Here is a 21,802-nt window from a genome sequence, read left to right on the forward strand (position 1 = left end):
TATATCTATGTGGTAGAACCATCATTAGAGAGCTGGAACTTAATATTTTGTTGCTGTGTTGCTAGTTATGTGCTAACAGTGTTGGAAGCAGCTTAAAAAGAAACTTATTGTCTTTCAGCTATGCTGATGATATTTTATCACTGAAATGTTTTCAGTGATATTATATCACTGAAAACATGTGCTAGTTTCTGTGCAAAAGTAGTCAGGCTTATCTGGCAACTAAAACAAAGACTGTGAGTGTATGCAGAATGTCAGCACGTTATCTTATGTGTCAAGCTCTACGCTGGGCAGAGCACTTGGATGAAAGGGAAATGGATGGCTAATGACTAGCTTGGCATTTTAGCTGAGATTTAGAGAGCCCAGAACAAGAATCAATTTATAAGTGCCAAAATCACTTACAACATAGGAACAAATGTACAAGTTCAAGTCAAATATTTGTCCTCCTACTGCTGACTCTGTGCTATAAACCTTTCCCCCCACTAGGACTGATGAATAGATATAGTGTTTAATGAGTCATACTATTTTATAGAATTATCTAGCACAAATTTTGTGAAAAAGAAAGTAGTTAAGGTCTACATATTTTGAGACAGCTTACTGTTTAGGTATTCTAATATTTAATTGGGATGTTAAGTATATTTATTGACTTTCTATGCTTGGCAGTTAATCAAGGGAATATACCTGACTGATGAGATCAGTCTTCCATCTTATATAAAATAGCATCTAATTTAAATCTAGTCCCACTGAAATCAGAAAGGCATCCTGTAGTAGCTGCTAATCTTGAATATCAGGTAGCTTAAGGTAACTCAATGTCTTTTTATTTGTTTATAACATCTGGCTGGAGAGGATACAACCATTTATTACTGGCTCTATATTCATCTGATTTGCCGTACCTATGGCAAACCTATCAAGTAAGCCCAGTCACTGTTCGGCTTTAAAATCCCCTGTTAAAGCTGGCTTGATTTGATTTAATCTTGATTTATTTGAAAGATCATCGATTTTTCTTTACTGTGGAACTTTTGTTTTGTTTTCAAACTCTGCAGTGTTTTGAAATGGGTTTGCTGTTAAAAAGTCCTTTTGTGAAATAAAGTTGTGGTAAAAAAAACATTGCGTGGAGGTTACCTGGAGACATCACAACATGACATTTTCTCTTTAAAAGTACTGTGTGAGAAGTAAACAGCAATACCAAGAAGAAAAATGTCCTTTTAAAAAGCACAAGCCTGCTGCACAAGATAAGCAGAGAGGATAATGAATGTTATAAACCCTGAAAATTACTGCTTATTTTAGAAAAGTTTATATGTCAGAGGGGAAAAAAAAAAAAAAAAAAGTAGATTAAAAGAACAAAGTAATTTGTGTACATGAAACTGTAGTTCTTCACCTAATTAAGGAAAACCAACTCAAATTTTGTCACGACTTTTGTTCATTTACAAAGAGGACCATTCTGGTATTGTTATTCAGGCTACCAATTGTCATGTATTGTCAGCTTTTGTGGCATGTAACTTTGTTGCTTTGGTACAATCTAGATTTACTGGAATTGTCAATTGATCTGTAACACTGAGTTAACTGGTTTTATTTAGATTATCAGAATTAATTTAGAAACAACAACAATGGCAACACAGGAACACAGGAATTACAATAGAACTGGAAAACAAAAATACGTCTGTGAATACCAAAAGGAGGTGGTTTAGAGAATAAGAACATTAGACCAGCTGCATTCAGTCTGTAACATTTCTCTTATCAGAGCCACTTTTTTTTTTTTTTTTTTTTTTGTAGTGGTGTGGCACTTGTCTGCTAAGGATTGGAGATCATTCCCTGACCCATTTCCAAGAGTTGTCAGAACCCAGTAAACTAAATTTTCCATTCCTTCATCAAACAAACTTCCTTAGGCTTCTTCCAAAATCTTTTTAGTCAAGAGCTAAGGAATGTGGCCTAATTGCCATTGGTCAAGTCAATCGGTATAGCTATATTATTCTTTAATTATTCATTAAAAAACCTCTATATTCATGGTATACTATTAACACTGAACTGTGATCCTACCACATTTATTCAGTGTCTGTACGCAAGTATATATAATTTAAAAGACAGAGAAATACATACACATACCCTGAAAAGCTCTGATTTTGTGGGCATAGAGCATGGAATTGTACAGCTGCTCTTTCAGCTCCACAAGCAGTCTGTTTGTATGTACAAATAGAAGAGGCATTATAAAAAACAAAGTCTTTTAAACCTTGAATCCTTTTTCTGTGACCTATTTTAAAAGCTTGTCCTGGAGTTCCAGTTCTCCCTGCCATCAGAGAGAAACACCACTGCTCTCTATCATCAGTCTCTCTATCAGAGAGACACTCCTCTCTTTATGGATGGCCATTCACTATATCTGGTTAGGTACTAACTGGAAGTGCCAGTTCTTTTCAGTTGACTGTTCAAACGATAAATGGTTAGATTACATGTTTAACCTTAAGGAAATTAAAACTAGGTCAGATGAATCCTACATGGGTCAAAGAATAAATATTGTGAAACTCTCCTTGTGTTTTATATTTCATCTAAAAGATAACTTTTTTTTTTTTTTTTTTTTTTTTTTTTTTTTTTTTTTCTCCTCCATTGCCTGGACATTTTCCTCAGACAGATGAACCCAGATTAAGATAAAATAAAATACACAGACCCATGATGGCTTCACCTATGGCAGAAGTGTCAGACCTGACTGAAAACTAAACTTCCTCCACAGAAAATAAGGATAAAATAAGCAGATGAACTCAACAATAGAGTTGATCAACAAGACATATGACAGGCAGCTGTGGGACTTAAAGGTTATCCTAGATATGAGGCACATTTACCCTTTTAGTTACAGTGGTACGGTGTTGTTCAAGCAACAAACCCTTGAGATTTACCTGTTACCCTTCTATGTTGAGTTATGTTAATAATTTGAATGCCTAATAATTATGCTGTGTTATGATATCATTTGAAAGGTCAATGAATTCAGGAAATTACTTTCTTATAGCTCATATGACAGTCTTTTTGTGATCTTCAACAAAAATTGGATAGTTGATTACTTTTTGTATTACATAAAATAACAATCATGGAATACAATAATAACACACAGAGATATGATGTACTTGCTGTGTGTTTTAAAAACATAAAATTAATGAATGAATAAAAACCAAGCAAAGCTCCCTAGTAGGAAACATTAGCTCTATTTCATATACTGAATAAGACAAATATGAAAAATATAATTTAAAATGTGGTTTAAAAACTGCATGTTTTACTTTCTATGCACTTAAAAAAGTATAAAAGGGAAAAATATGCACATAGATATGGAGAAACATATTATAGAAATATATTAAAACAATGTTTACAGATATTTCTTTAAATTCTGGATGTATGCTTGCTTTAACAGCATTCAAACTGCCTTTGTTCTCAAACTGAGTTTGTATTTTCAGGAACAAGTTCTTGCTTGTAGGGATGCTTGGGGGAATACCAATTTTAGTGTAGATACTTCCTCATGTGAAGAAAGGTATATATATATATTATTTGCTGCTTGTTATTCTCTGCTGTTCCCTTTTCAGTCAACTATACCAGGACCAGAAAGAGTACCATGAGTTGTCAATGGCTAATTATGTATAACAAATATTGAGTAGCTAAGGGAAGCAATCCACGGGCTGCTATTGTTCACATTTATTGTTCATTGAACAGGTAAAAATAACAAATTTATAGAAATTTAAATAATGAAAAATCCGTTAGTAATCAATAACAAATATGGGCTGTATTTTTTCAAGTGATTTATTACTTCTAAGGAGCTTGTTACAACTTTTTTCTTTCATACAGAGCTCTTCTGACTTGGTCTTCTTAGACCACTGGCTTTGGCAACACTATGAAAAAATGTGAAATTATGAGTTCAAATCATGTATTGGATGAAAGTGGTGTAAAAATATTTTTATTTTTTACTTTTAATTATTTTTATATAGAAGGTGAAAAATCTGTAATTTACTCTTCTAGTTCATTTTTGGACATAAAAATATACTTTCATGTGAACAGCTCCACTCTTATTTTACAGTTCTTTGCTCAGAATTCCCACATGAAGACATGAAATAATTTGTATCATGTAAGAACTTGAACTTAAAAGAAGCTAAACTTTTAAGATCAGATCTAACTACAACAGGTTTTAAAGTATGTGCTTCATTTAAATATGAACAGTCACTTATCATCATGGTGCTACATTGAACTGTGAAACCTTCGTCTTTCCTTTCCGATTTTTTTTTTTTTTCTCTTGGAACACAATTTTAAACTTGTGAGTTTTTGTATGTGATATTACTTAAGGCTGTGATTCTGCTTTTTGAGCACTGTTGTCAGTATAGCCATGCATAATAGTGTGTGTGTGTGTTGGTTTTGTTTTCCATACAATATCAATTTATCAGAAAGTGAAAAGAAGCATAAAAAATGAATGCCCCTTCTACAAGGCCCAAACAAACATACTCAGAAAATAAGGAATCATAAAAATAAAATATATGAATTTCTGACCTAATTTAAATCACTCTTTCTAACTTAAGTCACTCTTTATTTTGTTTTGGTTTGTCTCAGATGTGAGCCTCTTATTTTCTCTTTTGATGCATCCACTTATCTACTTATATATTAGTATATTACTAATATACTGTATTATATTACTACTGTATTATATTACTACATTATATTTACATTACTATATACTATATATTATCACTATATTATTTGAGTTGAAATCTATTTAAATTTGCAATGTTACACACTCCTTTTAAAACTGAAGGGATTTGATGAGGCTGATTGCATTATCCAATGAATTTCACTTTCTAGTTGTCAAAAATTGACAGCAAAGACATCAAGAAGTGGAGAGAGGGACAAACTCTCAAGAAAGTATTATTTTTTTAAATATTGTGTCAACAAACAGATCTTTAAAACTGCAATGTAAAACATACCTTCCAATAGCAAAAATGAGATGCGAATGAGGTATATATGTAGTGGAAGAAATGAACACTTGTGACCAGTACCCCTGCCCCTGGAAATATGTTCAGCATAAATAACTCTATCTTATAAGGCAAATAGCCATTCTCTGTGACCAAGGTGGTCACATATCCGTCCCCTTGTTCCTCCTCATTAGGCCTTGAAGGTTCTGCACACTAAGTAGACTTCTTCTCCCCCTTCCTACCAGTCTCAAGGTTCCTGGGCACCAGGCCAACTTCTTTCCTGGTCTTGGAGGTCCTAGGCACACAGCCATCAAGGTTCTTGTGATGACTCCATCACAGAACAGGGATGCATAACAGCACGTGGCTCTGTCTATAAAATCAAGCAGCTGCAAGTCCTAGCTGGGACTTATATCGGAAATGCTGATGGACGGCAAAACCTGTTATCCCCTGGTGGCCAGAGCTGCCCCAGCTGTTATCTGCTTCCTCCACAGACTGGCTGAGTGACTTGTATGTATTCTTTTACATGTCTTGAGTATAGATTATGATTTTTATATTGTTAACAATATGTGATATTGATCCAGGTATTAAGATTTGACCTGATCTGCAGAGGCCCTAAATTATTAAGAATCAAGCTAAACCGTGTTATAAAATTCTGTGCTACACTTCTTATGAAATCGTGCAACACTGATTGTGATGATAAAAATTCCATGCTACTCTGATCATAAAATTCTATGCTACACCAATCATAAAATGTTGTTAAAAAAATGAAAGCTTTGTACTACAGCTTACTGCCATCGTCATTCTGCCCCAGATCCCCAAAAGAACCTCTTTGTAGCATCGAATTACAACACTCCAACATAAAGATCTATTTTTAAGTCTTTCTGTCTGTCTTTCTTCAAGCTTTCAGTTTGGACTTTAATTTCTCCGTAGGCTGATAAAATGCTTTAAGGAGAAAAGAGGATTTTGCAAAGGAGGTGTAAACCTTCATGCCACCAGCATATGTATTAAAAAGCTAATATAAACCATACAATTCTAGATATGAATATAACACTAGAAGACTGAGCAATTCTGACTGACATGTATGAAACTTTTTTTTTTTTTTTTTTTTTTTTTCTGGCTTATGCTAGCAATAATCAATATTCATTAATAATTCACTGAAATGACCCATCATTTGAATGTGTGAAATATTCGTGGCATATGTTTACATCATCAAAATCGATTTGCTTTACAAAACTAATTCATTTCAGTTGAAATATACATCAGGTAAACTACCTGTTGAGGACTGACATTTGCAAACAAGAGCTGCACCAGCAGAAATTTTATAAATATTTTTCTATGAGAAGAGACAGTGCTAGTACACAAAATGCACTTTCCTCCTGTCATTTAATGTTATAGTATCTCTGCATTTTCAATGCCAAACATAACAGTCAATATAAAAATGAGTGTCACAGTTATGCCAAAGCATATCTATCATTTTTGAAGGGCCAGTCTGGATTTTTTCAAAGCTTTTGGAAGAAGTGCAGGAAGTTTCAAATACTAGTGTACCTGACAATTTTCATATATAGCTACTAGTGTACCTTGCGATTAAGCTGAGCATTCATATTTTTGATTCTTTTTCAAGGTGAAACAGAATGTCAGTGTTACAGAAGAAATATTTATTGTGTACTTCCCAAAAACATGATTAATGAAGCAACGCTGAATTCTGTGGTTATACAAGGTAGAGAATATAGAAGCAAAATGGTTTCCCTGAACTTTCCTAGGTTTGTCTAGATGGTTTGCAACTAAAATCACCTTATTTGTTACCAATACATGATGATCATGAGACAAAGACATAACTTTTTAATTTTTATTTATTTATTTATTTTTTAATCTGGGCAATACAAATTGTCCATCAGCTTTCTTCAGGAATATATATATTTAAAAAAGGAGAAAAAAATAATAAAGGAGAAAAAAAAAAGAGAGAGAGAGATGCCTGTCTGTATCAGAGAAATTATGATCGCCAAATACACACAAATTTATTTGACCTGCACTGAGCCTCATCAAACAAATTAATCATCCATCTGTCAGCCTTCTCTAACCCTTGTTTTGAGCATCACTTTTGTGGAGTAACTGTGTTTTCTGAGGGCAGAATTTTTTGCCCTCACAGAAATCATCTATATAATGATTTGTGTTTTTAGAGGTCTAGGCATCCAGAAATTTCAGGGTGCTAGAATGTGGTGAAATAAAAATACTATGAATTTCTTATGAGAGAAAATGATAATGACTTCTGTCTAGAATATGGAACAGTTAAGCTTTAGAGGCATTAGGTTCTTAATGCCTTCTTTACTTCTGTCTCTACTAGCCAGACCACTTATCCTCAAAGTACTCAGCCTCCTGACCTGGAAGTCTGGGCCAGGGAGCACAAGAAACCCCTCAAAGTTCACGTGGAAGCAGTTGGGGACCTGCTGCTCCACGTGGACTGTCACAAGTCCATGGGGCCAGATGGGATCCACATGAAGATGCTGAGGGATTTGCTGGATGTTATTGCTGGTTTGCTTTCCATCATCTATCAGTGGTCATGGTCATCCAGAGAGCTTCCGAATGACTCGAGACTTGCTAACATTATGCCCATCTATAATAAGGGTTGTAAGGAGGACTCAGGGAACTACAGGCCAATAGAGGCCAATAGAATGATGTGCAACATGGCTAAGTGCCAGGTCATGCAGATTAGTCACAACAACCCCATGCAGAGCTACAGGCTTGGGGCAGAGTGGCAGGAGAGCTGTTCAGAGGAAGAGGATCTGGGGGTGTTGGTTGATGCTCACCTGAACATGAGCCGGCAGTGTGCCCATGTGGCTAAGAAGGCCAATTGCATCCTGGCTTGTATTGGGAATAGTGTTGCCAGCAGGACCAGGGAGGTGATCATCCCCATGTACTCAGCTCTGCTGAGGCTGCACCTTGAGTACTCTGTTCAGTTTTGGGCTCCTCAGTACAAGAAGGACATTGATGCCCTGGAGCATGTTCAAAGAAGGTCTATGAAGGTGAAGGGCCTGGAACACAAGTCTTACAAGAAGTGTCTGAGGGATCTGGGGTTGTTTAGTCTGGAGAAGAGGAGGCTCAGGGGAGACCTTATTGCTCTCTACAACCACCTGAAAGGAAGTTGTGGGGAGCTGGGTGTCAGCCTCTCATGTCAGATAACTAGTGACAGGACAAGAGGGAATGGCCTCAAGTTGTGCCGGGGGAGGTTTAGGTTGGAAATGAGGAGAAATTCCTTCTCAGAAGGAGTAGTCATGCATTGGAACACTTTGCCCAGGGAGGTGGTAGTGTTCCCAAGGTGTGTTGTGTTTAAGGAAAGGTTGGACATGGTGCTTAGGGACATAGTTTAGTGGGTGGTATTGGTGGTAAGGTGATGGTTGGGCCAGATGATCTTGGAGGTTTTTCCAACCTTAATGATTCTATGATCCTGTGACATAGACATCTGTAAAATTAATCTGCTCCGTAATGCAAGAATCACAGAATCACAGAATCAGAATCACAAAGAAGTTGCAATGTCTTGTGAATTTGTCGTAATAGCATTTAATTTTAGAAATAGATTTTAATCTGACATATGTTTTACCACAGACCATTCCTATATAACCCCTGAATCTGAACACACAGGCTTGCTTATAGCTATAGTGTATAGAATAGTGTATAGAATATAATGTATATTGTATAGTATATAGAATCTTTCATGAATATTGTTAGTAGAGTATTCTGTATCACACTTCTGAAAAGGTTAAGCATTTCAGTATAAGATATACCCTGTCTCAACTCTCAACTTCCAGACATAAACATTTTATTGAAACTAATTTTTCATTAATTTTTCATCTTTTTTTTTTTTTTTTTTTTTTACTGATCCTTTGCTTAGTCAAGTTTTATTTGATAATTAAAGATTGAAATGAAATAATGGTTTTCACTTTGATAAATTATCTCATGGATATACATGGATATACGGCTGTATCATCTGCTGTAGGCAAAAAGTGATGATAAGCAATACAAGTATTCAAAAAGTATTTGTTTTTTGAATTCCAGATTTTAGAAAATGCCTATTCAGCCAAAGAATTTTAGAAACAAAACAAAAATGTAGGAGACTTATTTTGTTAACACAAACATAAACTTAGAAGTTAATATAAACTTCAGAATACTGAAATTTCTTTCACAGCTGTTCATACTGGATTTTGATATTATACTATGAAAACCCTAATATTTCTTGCATGATCCTGTCGTAAGTGAAAAAAAAAAACCAACAACACAACAAAACATTAAAATGTGAATGCTAACATGACTGATAATTGAGGCTGTGTCATAACTTTAATAAAACTTGGATTGAATAGAAGTGACATGCTCCAAATCCATCAGCTTACAAATAGATAAGACAGAACTACCAGTTAGGAGGCTGATTATGTATTGTGCTTCTGCATGTTGACTCCTTAGATTTTGGAAAGAAGAAGGTGAAGATCCTGGAGTAGAGGGTCTGAGGAGTGAGCGAAGATCCCAGAAATCAGAGAGCTGTGTGGAGGCAAATGATGGGGAATGCCCCAGGACTTTGTCTAGTAACACCTGAGACTGCTGATTGTGGGCAGCAGCATGTCAAGAACCAGTATGACCTTCTATCCAACCCTCCTGGACCAGCAGAGATGTCTCTGCAGGGATGTAATATTGAGACCTAGAAAACAATGCTGGAGAGGAGTGAGTGGGTGTGTCAATGAATAAAAGCGGAGTTCAAGCTCTAATCTGTTTGGTTCTTAAATAAACCCTGGGATCTATATCCTCTGTGGCTTGCCACTTACTCTGTCTTGACCCATGACATATCCTTGGAGTGTAACTCATCTTACCTAGCTGAATATCTACATCATAGTTATCATCAGCAGGTGAGACTGCTGTGCCCAAATTTCCCCCTATTTAGAATAAGAGGTTCAGATGTATCTGATTGAAGACAAGTTAGTTATATCCTTGGTGATATCTGCTAATTCAAATATATGGAATTGCTGAGCTTTCTAACATTGAAAATGAAAACAGGTTTGAAAGCTTGGTCTTCTGCACCCTTGGGTAAAATTTTCAGTTGTAGAGAAAATGAAGAACTTTTTAGATACTTAATGTAGAGAAGAGTTTTCTGAAAAATCAGTGCCTGCCAGAAATGTGAAATATGATGTTCACCATAATTTCAAAAATGGTGAGATATATAATACCTGGACCTTTGGGTTTTGGTGGACAACAAATTGTCCATGATCCAGCAATGTGCCCTTGCATCAAAGAAGCCCATAAATATCCTGTGCTGTAATTCATAAATGTGTAATCTGCAGGTCCATGGGAGTGATCCTTCCCTTCTGCTCAGCACTGGTAAGACCATTTTAGGGTGGTGTGTCCAGTTTAGGCTCCCTGGTACAAGAAATACATCAACTCCTTGATATATAATTCCAGAGAATTCAGAAAACCAAGCTTGTAAGTAGACAACACAAAAAACAAAAAGCATTCAAAAAGACTGTGAGAACTGAGCCTGTTCAGCTTCTAATTCCACTCTTTGACAGTGGAATAAGATGAAATTGTCTTGTATCATAAGACTTGTTTGTATTCAGTCTGCTGGACATTTAAGGTATGGTACTTATACATGTGTTATTACTTATTTCCAGTAATTCTTGTAGAGGAGACATCAGTGTTGAACACAGTATATTAAGAATACTCCTACAATACAAAAAGCAGAGATTTCTAACATAAATATTTTCCTTTTTATACCTTCAAGTACTTCATTAGTTCTTTCTGCTACAGCATTGTTCTGAGACCAAGTGCAGAGAAGTATTAATGTGAACATTATCGAATTCTTGTTCATCCATTACCTGACACCCCCCCCCAAAAAAAAGCACAAATAAAGGCATTGTTAGAACTGCACAGAAAAAAAAGTTATTTCAAAAGTGATTATTTTTGTTTAACTACGTTAACTGTTACAATGTCCACAAAGTCATTTTTAGACTTTCAAAAACATTGTTTTTGAACTTCTAACCTAAAAAAAAATTAGTGAGAAGAGATGGTAATCAGACTTGCAGTGATATATAGAAGTGATTTTTCTGAGAAATGATGCATATGAGTATCTAGCTGAGATTACATTCTGTCTTTGCTGTTTGCGTACTAGAAATGTCAATGAAATAATTGTTAGAAAATTATTGAGCACAGTGATGAGTCAAAATAATTCATTTTATGAAATCAAAATGATAAATGTCAATCATCATAATAATAACAACAGCAAAACAGTTTTTTTTTTCGGGAGCAAGGGTCTAATTCTGGGGCTTGTATTTATATAAAAATAATATTTTGCTGGTTCAGAGTTTTCACTGAAGCTTAGGAGCTAACTGCTGCATGAAGAAAAGGGGGAAAACTATGTTTCCCCCCTTGTTTGTAAAAGGGGTAAAACTATGCTTTTTGGATCTGATCCAAAAATTCAAAAATACTCCTGAAATTAATAGCATTTTTTTCTGTTCAGTTTGGCGGTTTAACATTAGACCCTCAAGCAGTGTGGATTTTAATTCAGTGTCCTTTTTGGTTCAGGAAATGTTTTTATATTGAAACAGGGATTCAGATTTGGTTTAGGGTTTCAAAGGTGTCATGAGCATGTCAAGGGTTTCGCCTAATTGAACATTTTTGACATTGAAAGGATCCTTTTTTTTTTTTTTTTTTTCTCTAAACTTTTGTTTTCTAGACAGTTGATGCACTTCCTGTAAACATACAATATTATCCTCTAGGTATAATGGAGCAATTTGCAAGGGAGCAGGGTGTTTGTTTCACTGGTCCTCTCACATGTATAGGAATGAAATAATTTAAATATAATATTCAAAAATTGGAGAATGTACTTACTTATTAAATAAAGTTAAATGGAGCGAAAAAAAGCAGAAATTTGTTGTTTATTATGCTGATGTAGCTCCACAGTTTATTCTTCTCAGCTGAGCTAAGATTTTTCTCTACTACCTTTAGATTACAGTTTTATAACTGTAATTTCTAATAGCTGACTTCTGGGGAACCACACAATACAGTGTGATTTTTTTTTCCTACTTTTCCTACTTTTATATTTTCATGAACTGTATATATTGATTATTATAGTATAATATATATTAACATATTTTATACATTACATATTATAATTATATAATTATATAATAATGTATCGATATAATGTATATATAATGATTATTATAGTATATATAATGCATATATACTATGCTTGATTCTTTTCTTCTTTGAAACATTTCTCCATTGTTACTTTGAAAAATACTACATACTGTATAATGGGAAGTATTAAATTTTATAGTGCTGTTGCTAATTTGCATTGCTAATCGTCTCCTGTAAATATTTTCATAAATAGATGTGAGATTCCACTGATTATGAAACTAAGAATGGAATCCCCAATATCTCTTTCACAACTGGCAAGTTGTGAGATTTATGCAGGATCCATGAGGGGAATATATGACAATGGTACATCACATTTAAATGATTTTTTTATTGATAATCAACCTATAGCCCTAGGTATGCAATCTGGTCAGACACAGTAATAGAATTTTAGTGCGTAAGTGGGCTGAAATTTTAAAAGGTCAATGGAGTATATATACTCCATTGGAATATAAATACAGTAATAGTGACAGTTGTTAATGTCAGCAATAAGATAAAGCTATTCAAACATACTAATTTACTTAATGTCAAATTTAATTTAAATCATCTTCCACACTAAGCAGTAATAAGTTGTACGGAGAAATACAAGGTTACTACTTCCTTATGAAAGGAGCTGTAATTTATAATTTGCCTTAATTTCCTAAATAAAAACACTGCTACTATTCTCCAATTGTAATTAATAAGCATGACAAACACTTAACTGCTTTGGTTTTGAAAAAAACATTTCATATACCTTGCTTTGCCCCAGGAAAAATTTTAACAGTTTCTGTTATGTATTGCTGCCAGAGATTAACCAAACTCTATATCCTTCCACTTTTAGGCCAGCATACATCTAATTATTTAGAAAAGAACTCTATTAAGTTGTGTAAATTCATGTAGGCGTAAGCAGGTCTAACAAAAGTGTTTTTGTCAAGAAGGCAGGTAAACAGGGTCATATGATAAGATTTTTACAGCCTTCAGCTATGTGTTGCAAAGTGTTTTTTTCTGGGGTAGGTTTGTTTCCAGACCTTCCAGACTGTAAGAACTTTATTAAAGAGGCTGATTACAGCTTGATGACTTCTTCTCGGAGCATAGGAGGTGATCTAGAAAAGTGCTGAGTAGGAAAATACTTAGATAAGGAGATATGTAGATATGTAGTCTTTCAGGATGGAACCCATAGCCAATCTGCTAACTTCTTCATATGGAGCCATTTTTTACATACTTTCCTGTCCTCTAACTGATGAAAAATCATTTTGTTGTGGAACTGGATTATTTGAAATAGCCAACTCTCTTTCCTATAATTCAAATGTGTGTTGAATTAACAGAACAATCAAGTTTATTTAAGTTATGTGAATTAAATAATTTCTATTAAGTTTGTAGATCTCAAAATAATAAATACATTGGTGTAATACTAGAAACAAAAGTTTGGAAATTAATAAAATACTTCTTTGTGAGAGACAAAAACTACTGATCAAATCAGAATGAACATCAAACGTTGTAAGACTGATCAAAGGGCCAGAAGCAGGTATAATATAAACTCTTTAAAAGATTGGACTCTTGTGCAAAGATAATTTAATGAGAAGGTTTCTGGTTTTGCTTTGCAAAATATCACTGCATAACTTGCAAATTTAAAAAATAGAAGTATGCTTTGGAAGCAAAATAGTGTAAAAATCCCTAAAAGTAAAAAAAAAAAAAAAAAAAAAAGCAATACTTCTGTAGGTTTTATCAAAGAAAATAAGAAGGAACAATGCCAGAAAGTTTGAAAGTCAGAGTTTGTGAATACTGTGAACAGTGGAATGGAAAAAAAAAACAGGAACCCGAAGCAGAATGCATGTCAGCTAACTTTAGACATTTGTGTTGTAGAATTCCCAACTGCATAAGTCATTGAGCTTCCCATCTTTCAACAGAAAGTTGGCATAGGTTTGCCCAAGTTGCCATTAATCTCAACTTAACACACCTGTTTGAGGAGTCAAAATAACTGTTTTATTACTGCTTGCTTATTTCTTTTATAATGGTGTGGTGGTTTTACCCATCTGTGCAGCTGAATTCCACCACAACCACCCTCCTCAAAGGGAAAAGGGGAGAAAATATGATGGAAAGGGCTCAAGGGTTGAGATAAGGACAGGGAGATCACTCAATTATTGTCATGGGCAAAACAGACTCACCATATGGAGATTAATATAATCTATTGCCTATTACTAACAAGCTAGAACAGCGAGAAACTAAAAGCAAACTAAAAACACCTTACCCCCTCCATCCATCCTCTTCTACGTCCCCCCAAGCAGCACAGGGGAACAGGGGAATGGAGGCCATGGTCAGTCTGCAACACTTAATTTCTCCAGCTTCTTCACAGTCACCCTCTGTCCCTCCTCCATGTGGAGTCCCTCCCATGGGATGCCGTCCTTCCCAAATGATCCTGTGGGGGCTGCCCACAGGCAGAAGCTTTTCAAGAACTGCTCCAACATGGCTCCATACCACGGGGTCCATCAGTCAGGAGCAAACTGCCCCAGCATGGGTCCTCCATGGGCGGCAGCTCCCCCCAGACCCCCTGCTCCTGTGTGGGCTCCTCTCCATGGGCTGCAGCTCTGGCCAGGGGCCTGCTCCTGCAGGGTCTCTCCATGGGCTGCAGCCTCCTCCAGGCCACATCCACCTGCTCCACTGGGGGCCCCCCCATGGGCTGCAGCATGGAGATCTGCTCCATATGGGACCCATGGGCTGCAGGGGGACAGCCTGCTCCACCGGGGGCCTCTCCACAGGCTTCTGCTCCAGTGCCTGGAGCACCTCCTGCCCTCCTTCTGCACTGACCTTGGTGTCTGCAGGGCTGTTTCTCACTCCTCTCTCTCAGCTGCTCTAAAAGAAAATCTTGACATTTTGGCATTTATTTTCCAAGTACTTGCTTGAACTGAGGTTATCACAGCTTGACAGTGAGGACTATGGTTAATGCCTCTGGTGTTCATGTACAACACAGCTTTCTCCCACGAGGGGTAATCTTACCTGTATGGAGACAACTTTATTTTTGTTTTAGATCTTACTATAAGTATTTATAAATATGTTTGAAAAACTGACAAAATTATAAAAATATAGAATGATTGGAAGGGTTGGAAGGGACCTTAAAGGGGTGGAAGGGACCTTAAAGACCATCAAGTTCCAACCCCCCTTCCATGGGCTGGCCACCTTCTACTAGACCAGGTTGCTCAAAACCCCATCCAACCTGGCCTTAAATGTTTTCAGGGGTGGTGCATCCATAACTTCTTTGGGCACCCTGTTCCTGTGCCTCAGCAACTTCACAATAAAGAATTTCTTCCTTATATTTCGTATCTTATGTCTGAAATGAATTAATGCAAGCTGCATGCAATTCCCTGCTTGAAGTTGTTAAAAGAGAAGGAATGAACTGTACCTGCTAGCTCCTAGACATACTAGAAAATACTAAGATCTAAATGAGAACTCTTTGTAGACACCACATTGATTTAGCAGCCTGCTACTCAGTGATGTTCACTCAGGTGAATGCCAGACCTGCAGGGACTCCTGTGAGCTGCAGTGTTTATTTATGAAATAAGGAGAAAATAATTACCAAGATGATACTCTCTCCCTGAAACTAAAAGAGGTTCTCTTCCTGTGATATCTGTTGCCTCTGATTATATGCAGACTATTTGAAGATTTATTTTGAAGGAGTTGTACTTACAACTCCTTCAAACATTCTTTGTACTTACAAACATTCATTGTACTTACAACTCCTTCAAACTTACAACAGAGGGTCCACATTAGCTAGGACAGTATACATTTAAAATGTAGTAATATGGTATACACCTGGCTCCTCAGTAAAATCATATAAGTTGGCTAGCTTTCTTTAGGAACCTATGATATAATCCACTCAAGTAAGGCAACCATTTACTTGCACTATTTACTGTGTAGAAAACCAATTATAAATGCCTAGCGTCTATATCCATGAGTGGAGACTCAATCTACGTAAATTAGGAATCCAGCTTTCTTTACTGATAGTAAGGACCCAAAATGAAGTGTCAGATACCTATACAACCTGAAATAAACTTTATTCTGAAGGCTGGTACTAAACAGAGCAAGCTGATTTTCCTTAAGGTGATGACAGGAATGTGTAATGCTCATACAGTTAGAAATAGATCTAGGTTTCTATGTTATGGACTCAGTTGCACAAAACATAACTCACAGCTAAGGGAATCTAAATCTACATGGAGCTGGCAGGAGATGTCCTGATGTAGCTTCAGTTGTTGTTGCCACAGTTGTGTATATAGTATATTTGTTATATGTAAGATGGTATTAGGCATCTTTATTTTGGCAGTCCTACCCTCTGTGTAAGTGTATAACACAGGTAACAAAACTGAAGGTTTTGGCTGCCTACTATAGACATCTAGTGTTATTTTAGGCACTGCTGAGCACCCTATTGAGACTGCAGATCCTGATACTAAAGAATTAAGATTATCTGTAGGTCCCTTGTGATATCTACCAGCACTAGATGAATGTGTTGCATTACATTAGATGCCCATGTTTGTCAACTGAATCCTACTACAGATGTTTAAGTTCCCATTGTCAGGACTGTAAATATAGGAGCCATTAGTCTATACATAGTTTTCTAGGACCTCTGCACATGTCCTTGGGTACCCTACCTTGCTTCTATCTACCACTATAGAGGGATCATGTATCATGTATCCACTGGAACCTTATGTGGCTGCCTTGGATGTCCTGAGGAATACTAAAGTGTCCAGAGCAGCTGAATGTGAGTAGCTGAACTGAGATCTGAAGAGTTGCATTAATGATAAGGAAAGCTTGGATTCAAATTCAGAAGTATGTTTACCTGGCATTTGATCCCGCTTCAGTACTGTGACTTAACTTATCACACAGGCATCTAGAGCTATTTGAGAGGAACCTGAATGCTTGAGACATCTGTATGGAGCCAACAGCTACAACAGAATACTAATGAGAGATTCATGATCTATTGGAGTAGCAGCTGGAAGCCTGAGAGGATATCTGAGGAAATCTCAGACAGAGTATGCTGCTGTAGGTAAGTAACTTCATTATGCCTGAAAGTTCTACCATGAAAGTATTTTTCCATATTTTCATCACACTTTATTTTCTAGTAACATATTAAAAGCTACCAAAATAACTAAAAATAGTTGTGAAACAAAAAGTTGAGTACAGACAATAACGTATAGCCCTGGTGCACTGGCAGTGGGACAAAGATTGTGGCAGGTCCTTTAGGCCACTTTTGTAAATGGAACTCATCTAGAAGAGACCATATATGCCTAACATTGACACATTTCCTGAAACCAAAGACAAATGTGGTCAGATTTTAATTTCATGGAGGATGTTTGGGATTTTGCTATTGGCATCAGCAGGGACAAGAATTAACCCAAAGAAATTAAAATATAATCTTCATTTTTCTAAGTGATAAGCCACTTCTGAGTGCAAGTTCTAAATGGAGAAAAAAAAAATGATACCTAAAGGAACTGGCAGGCAGTACTTCAGCATTTGGAGTTCAAATGTGTGGTTTCTATAAAACAATGTTTTTAAGGTTTTTGGTTGTATCCTCGAAACAAAATGAATTAACAACAAACCAAAACATGCATCAAGAAACATTTATTTTTTTAAGTGTTTTGATGTAGTCTCTCTCTTTAGTATGTCAAGAGAATCCTCAAGAGACAATTCTGAATACTAAGTGAGTGACTAGTATTAAAAGTGTTATTCTAGTGATCTGTACTTCCATTGTTGATGTTTATGGGCTGGTGTTTCTTTGCAACTGAATAGACACATATAATAAAAAAATAGGAAAAGAATGTTCTTATTACCTTGAACTGAGTGCCTATCTTTAATCTAGTGCATGACTCATATGGTCTGGTGGTTTAAGACCTTGCACAGCTTTTACAATGCAAAGAACCATTAATACTGTTTTTAGCTGTGTTTTTATTTTAGTGCTATATATAGTTGACCTGTTTCAAGGGTAAGCACTTTAACTCACAAAATCTCCAAAGATTTTATGTTCTAGATCTGGCATAATTTGATACATGGTGAAAGGTAAGAGATAATGAAGGGACAAAATGAATTTGGGACCACTGAGTTTTTGAAAATGAAAGAGGTATGATAACCATGATGTATGTTATAGGTATGTACATTTTTTTTATACTTTATTTTGCTTCTGGCTTTTTATTATTTAATGTCTGTGTAGATGGTGTCTAGATTCGAGTTTGAAGGGCAGGAGAAGCAAAGGAAAAACAAGTAATTTCTTAGCATACATTTGAAGAGAAGAACATTTTTTTTTAGTTTATTGCTGCACGGTGAAAGCTGGAGCTAGGGCAGTTGGAGAAAGAAGAAGGGGATACGTGAAAGTTTGCATATTCACTGAACACAACTTCAAAAGTAAAGGTGAGGAAGAGGAGATTGTGCTCAGTTCAGTTGCCTACAGAGTCTGCTGTTATTTGAGAGTTTGCAGAGACAAAGAGCAAGGAGTCTGGCTGCCAGCAGCTGCTGCAGAAGGGTGTAAGTCCTGTGACGCATCTACCAGGCCCATATGTGGGGCCCTTTATGTGAGGGAGCAATTAGAGTGTACCCAGCTCTCGCTGGGGGAGGGTGAAGGACAAGTGGAGAGCTTGTGGGTAAGAATTAAGGGGTGGGCTGGTATGGAAGACACGGTGGTGGGGGTCTACTACAGGTCTTCAGATCAGGAGAAGGAAGTCGATGAGGCCTTCTATGAGCAGCTGCTAGTAGCCTCACGATCACGAGTGCTGGTCCTCATGGGGGACTTCAATTACCCAGACATCTGCTGGGTAAGCCAGGCATGAGCAGTCCAAACGGTTCCTACAATGTGTTGAGGACAATTTTCTGATGCAGGTGGTGGAGGAGCCAACAAGGTGGAGGGTGCTCCTGGACCTTGTTCTTACCAACAGGGATGGCCTTGTTAGGGATGTGAAGGTTGGGGACAGCTTGGGATGCAGCGACAATGAGATGGTGGAGTTCCAGATGGAACTAGGCAAAGGAAGTAAGGCTAAAAGCAGGATTGCTACCCTGGACTTCCGAAGAGACAACTTCGACCTCTTCCGGGACCTGCTTGGGAGTATCTCATGGGATAGGTTGCTAGAAGGCAAGAGTGCTTGTGAGAGCTGGGCTACAGTTAAGCAGCACTTCCTCCATGCTCAGGGTCAGTGCATCCCGAAGAATAGGAAATTGGGGAAGGGGGGCAGGAAACCTGTGTGGATGAGCAAGGAGATCATCAAAAAGATCAAAAGGAAGAGGAAAATCTATGAAATGTGGAAAAAGGGCCTCTCCTCTTGGGAGGAGTATAGATGTGTTGTCAGGGCTTGCAGGAATGCGATGAGGAAGGCCCACCTTGAGAAGAGGCTTGCAAAAGAGATAAAGGATAATAAGAAAGGTCTTTTCAAGTATGTAAACAGCAAGAGGAAGACTAGGGATAATGTGGGTCCCTTGCTGAATGAGGGGTGTGTCCTGGTCATGGGAGACACTGAGAAGGCAGAGATACTGAATGCTTTCTTTGCTTCAGTCTTTGCTTCAAGGGCACTCCCCCGGGACTCCTCACCCCTGACAACAGGACAAAGGGTCTGGGAAATGGAGGGCTCCCCCCTGGTGGATGTGGGAGTGGTTCAGGAGCATTTGAGTAGGCTCAGTGCACACAAATCCATGGGTCCTGATGGGATGCATCTGCATGTGCTAAGGGATCTGGCAGATGTGATCGCTGAACCGCTCTCTATCATCTTTTAAAGCTCCTGGAGAATGGGTGAGGTGCCTGAAGACTGGAGGATAGCCAATGTCACTCTGGTCTTCAAGACGGGCAGGAAGGAGGATCTGGGAAACTACAGGCCAGTCAGTCTCATCTCTGTCCCTGGAAAGGTATTGGAGCAGCTTGTTCTGGATGACATCTCCAAGCAATTGGAAGAGAAGAAGGTTATGAGGAGTACTCAGCATGGATTCACCAAGGCGAAGTCGTGCTCGACCAACCTCGTTGCCTTCTATGATGGCATCACCAGCTGGGTAGGTGGGGGAGAGCGGTGGATGTCATCTACCTTGATTTTAGCAAGGCTTTCTATACTGTCTCCCATGACATCCTACTAGCAAAGCTGAGAAAATGTGGGATACATGAGTGGACGGCAAAGTGAGTTGAGAACTGGCTGACTGGCCGAGCTCAGAGGGTGGTGATCGGTGGAGCAGAGTCTGGCTGGAGGCCTGTGACTAGTGGCGTACCCCAGGGGTCGTTGCTGGGTCCGGTCTTGTTCAACATCTTCATTGATGACCTTGATAAGGGAATAGTGTCTGCCCCCAGCAAGTACGCTCATGACACAAAGCTGGGAGGAGTGGCTGACACGCCAGAAAGCTGTGCTGCCATTCAGCGAGACCTGGATAGGCAGGAGAGATGGGCAGGAAGAAACCAAATGAGATTTAATAAGAGCAAGTGTAGAGTCCTGCACCTGGGAAGGAAAAACCCGAAGTATCGGTACAGGCTGGGGGATGACCTTCTGGAGAGGAGCTCTGAGGAGAAGGACCTGGGGGTCCTGGTGGATGACAGGTTGACCATGAGCCAGAACTGTGCCCGTGTGGCCAAGAGGGCTAATGGGATCCTGGCGTGCATTAAAAGGAGCGTGGCCAGCAAGTCAAGGGAGGTGATCCTCCCCCTCTACTCTGCCCTGGTCAGGCCTCACCTGGAGTACTGTGTCCAGTTCTTGGCTCCCCGGTACGAGAAAGACAGGGATCTCCTGGAAAGAGTCCAGCGGAGGGCCACAAAGATGATATGGGGCCTGGAGTATCTTCCACAGAATCACACAGAATCATAGAATTTCTAGGTTGGAAGAGACCTCAAGGTCATCGAGTCCAACCTCTGACCTAACACTAACAGTCCTCCACTAAGCCATATCCCTAAGCTCTACATCTAAAGGTCTTTTAAAGACCTCCAGGGATGGTGACTCCACCACTTCCCTGGGCAGCCTGTTCCAATGTCTAACAACCCTTTCAGTAAAGAAGTTCTTCCTAACATTCAACCTAAAACTCCCCTGGTGCAACTTTAGCCCATTCCCCCTCGACCTGTCACCAGGCACGTGGGAGAATAGACCAACCCCCACCTCTCTACAGCCTCATTTAAGGTATGTGTAGAGAGTAATAAGGTTGCCCCTGAGCCTCCTTTTCTCCAGGCTGAACAAGCCCAGCTCCCTCAGCCACTCCTCATAGGACTTGTTCTCCAGAACCCTCACCAGCTTCGTTGCCCTTCTCTGGACCCGCTCAAGCACCTCGATGTCCTTCTTGTAGCGAGGGGCCCAAAACTGAACACAGTACTCGAGGTGCGGCCTCACCAGAGCCGAGTACAGGGGGACGATGACTTCCCTAGCCCTGCTGGCCACACTGCTTCTTATACAAGCCAGGATGCTGTTAGCCTTCTTGGCCACCTGAGCACACTGCTGGCTCATATTCAGCTGACTATCAACCAATACTCCCAGGTCCTTCTCCGCCAGGCAGCTTTCTAACCATTCATCTCCCAGTCTGTAGCTCTGCTTGGGGTTATTGCGCCCCAGGTGCAGGACCTGGCACTTGGCCTTGTTGAACTTCATGCAGTTGACCTCAGCCCATCAGTGCAGCCTACCCAGATCCTCCTGCAGAGCCTTCCTACCTTTGAGCAGATTGACACACACACCTAACTCAGTGTCATCTGCGAACTACTGGGGGAGCACTCAATGCCCTCGTCCAGATCATCG

Source organism: Aythya ferina (genome assembly GCF_964211825.1).
Source record: "Aythya ferina genome assembly, chromosome: 1".
Taxonomy (NCBI): domain Eukaryota; kingdom Metazoa; phylum Chordata; class Aves; order Anseriformes; family Anatidae; genus Aythya; species Aythya ferina.